Below are 3,538 nucleotides of genomic sequence, written 5' to 3'. Positions count from 1 at the left end.
ATTCATCTATGTTCTGGCGAAATTGATTTCTCATTGAAAGGGATAATGCTGGTTTTTCAAAGGTAGTTTGCTTTCTATTTAGAAAACACATGTTCTCAGTTTCATGTCAATATTAATTGAATACAGTTGAAAAAATTAAATTTTGGGCTGGAGAGATGGCTCAGCAGTTAAGAATACCAACTGCTCTTGCAGAGGACCCAGATTCGATTCCCAGCACCCACATGGCGGATACAAACCGTCCTTAACTCGAGTTCCAGGAGAATCCAAAGGTCTCTTCTGACCTCCGTGGCATTACATGACACGGATACACTCACTTACATGCAGGCAATACACTCATACACATAAAATATAAATAATAAATTAAAAAATATTTAAAATTAAAAAAAATTAATTTCAAATGGATCTTAGTTTTATTTTCTGTTTGTATCACAACTACCTTTTCAAGATCTGTCATAATCGTCATTTAAGGTCAATCTTAAAGTACAGAAAATGATTTATACTATGTTTTCAAGATTTTGTAGACAAAAAGCAGCATCCATTGAGAATACACTGAATTGATAATGTTATTTTTTGAAAAACTGTTTCTTTGTTTCTTGCTTTAGAGTAAATAACAAATGTGCTAAGTGTGGGGAATGTAATTTTATAGCTGCAACTGATTTTTTTAATGCCAGAATTTTCTCATAGCATTTTTTATCTTTGAATTTCTCAAGGTGTAAGTTAAAGGATTCATTATGGGAGTGATAGCTGTAAAAACCACACTAATAGACTTATCAATGGGAAATGTGGAAACCAGTCTAACATAAATGAAAATACATGGAACAAAAAGCAGAAAACCACTGTGATGTGGGAGCCACAGGTGGACAGTGCTTTGTGCCTCCCTTCCTAACTGTGAGTCTTCAGAGAGTTTAGAATGATTCCATGGGAAATTAGGAGAAGAATAAAGACTGTGATACATATGGTCCCACTATGGGCAACCACACCGAGGCCAATGAAGTAGGTGTCAGTGCATGCAAGTCCCAATAATGGGTACATGTCACACATGAAGTGGTCAGTGACATTAGGACCACAAAAGGGAAGGTTATAAACTAAGAGAATTTGGGCTAGAGAGTGTGAAAACCCTCCAGTCCAGGACACCACCACCAAGAGGATGCAAACTTTTTGCTTCATGATGGTGAAATAGTGCAGTGGCTTACAGATGGCCACATAGTGATCATAAGCCATCAGCATGGGAAGGAAAACCTCAGCACCAGCAAAACAGTGCTCTAAAAAGAGCTGAACCATGCAACCTGAAAATGAAATGGTCTTAACACATAGTAAGTCCATAATAACTTGGGTAAGATGGCAGCAGAATAAACAGCATCCATGATTGACAGATAAGCAAGGAGGAAGTACATTGAGGAGCCCAAAGCAGGACTGGCAGTAACTATCACAATGAGCAGGTTTCCCACGATGGTCACAAGGTAGATGAGTAAGAACATGACAAATAATACTTTTTCCCCTGCAGGATCCTGAGTGAAGCCCAGGGGGACAAATTCTGTGACATTATTGATGTGTTTCATTGCTTGTCAATCAGTCTTGCTTCAGAAACAGAGCTCAGGTGAACAGGACCTGCCAATAAATTGTGAAGACATCCATGAATTCATTGTGACATAACCAAGTCTTTAATCATATTTTCTATTGCTGAGAACCTATAGCATCATTTAGTAAGCGGCTGTTAAAATATGTATCCAAGGAGTCCAATAATTCATTTTTTCCTCAGATGATATATTTTGGCATATTGAAGTTAATGACTATATTGCTAGATTTTAATTAATAGTCTAGAGAAAATAGCAAGCATTGCAAATTATTCTTAATGACCCATTATTTTATGTATATCATATAGTACAAAGATATCAGCAATTACAAACAAGGAAAGGGCTCCTGCTGCTTATACAACATTTTCTACAGTGGCAGTTAACTACAAATATGTAGGTAGACACTGAACCAGCCTGAACTTTAGACTTGTGATAACCCTAGAGTATGATGAAATGAGATTAACACCTATACTGAAACAGCTCACAAAGCAATTGCATCCTACTGTGTATTAGGTGGTCAGTGGTTCATGTCTCAGAAGATGCTCAGGTCTATGAATAAGCCATTAAATTTGAAATGCTGGACTTTTGCATAAAATAACTGCAATAGTATTTAGCATATTCTCACCTGCCTCAGAAGGTCAGGTTTTTCAAGAACTATGACTCTATCCATTACATCCTTACATATACTAAATCCATTGATCATTAATATTGACTCCTTTGACTTTCAGGTAATTTTCATTTTTATTTTTTATTTTTGTAAATTTTCATTGAATTTTCATATATTTCATACAGAACATCTTAATCATCCTTATATTCCTTCCCCACTGGAAGCCTCCCATAGCCATACACATACTGGATTTCTGTCATTTATGTTAAGGCCTATTGAGTCCAGTGAGTCATCCCTCTGTGGAAGTTCATTCATTGAGGTCTAGTCAGCCTATCTAGAGTCCCACCCTTAGAAAAGATCAACTGTTCTTAGTCAGCAGTAATCAGCTACCCATAGTTCTTTGACTAAAATTAGTGCCTGCTGCCCATTTCCACTGTTCTATGCTGGGTTTTTGTCTGATTAAGTTTTCATGAACTTGTGCATGCTGACACTATTGCTGTAGGTTCATATGAGCAAGGTCCCAGAAACCTGTAATTTCCATTTCCACATGGTCATGCACCTCCTCCCCAGGCGCTTATAGTCTTTCAGCCAATTTTACTTAGTTATATTAAATTCATGACTGTTAGGGGCTGTTTCATCAGAAGCTACTGTGATTTGTTTCAAAACTCTTGTGGTAAGAAATGCAGGAAGACTGGAGGAAAAAATTCAGAAAGATGGGAAGTGAATAATGCAGAATGGTTATATATACAATACATATTATTAATCATATTATATATATGATTTCCCCCTGGGTATTAGCTATTAGCAGTGCTTATAAATGAAGTTTTAGTGAGCAGATTAAAAATTAACTTAATTAATTAAAAATAGCACAATGCAGAGAAAGGTACAAGAAGGCATGGGCTTGAGTTATTTTTAGGCTATAATTGGAAGTAAACTTCTGTCTGCAAATTGAGAAAGTGAACTATTTGATCTCAGAATTCTTTCTACTCCAGCTACCTACATCACTGTGAGTAACTGTCCACCGTCCTCTATTGTGTTGAAATTTTTTATATTTCCATGTTTTATAATGATGATTTACAACTTTACTGTGAATTACTTGAAAAATGCCAACCAGTAGTAACTGGAATGTGATGACTTTAATGACTAAACTCTAAATTTCACAATCAGTACATAGTAAGACAGGATTCAGGCATCCCTAGAGAGAGGATAGCACAGAGATGAATAATGAGCCAAGGATATTGCATCCCCAGGTTCTCTCACCTACTATCTGTGTGGCCATCAGCAACCTAACATTCAGCACTGTCTGTTTCATCACTTTTCCCATGGGAAAATCCAAGCCATTTAATTTTTTGTCTTG

The 3,538-nt window shown here is 36.5% G+C and overlaps 1 pseudogene; it reads right to left on the bottom strand.

The window, feature by feature from the left end:
• Positions 1–661: 661 nt before the first annotated feature.
• LOC103742552 overlaps positions 662–3,538 on the bottom strand; it is an 11,688-nt pseudogene continuing 8,811 nt past the window's right edge.

This window comes from Nannospalax galili, unplaced genomic scaffold, assembly GCF_000622305.1.
Source record: "Nannospalax galili isolate Female #2095 unplaced genomic scaffold, S.galili_v1.0 scaffold1200, whole genome shotgun sequence".
NCBI lineage: Eukaryota > Metazoa > Chordata > Mammalia > Rodentia > Spalacidae > Nannospalax > Nannospalax galili.
The sequence above is the reverse complement of the archived record's forward strand: the minus strand, read 5'-3'. Positions and strand labels throughout refer to the sequence as shown.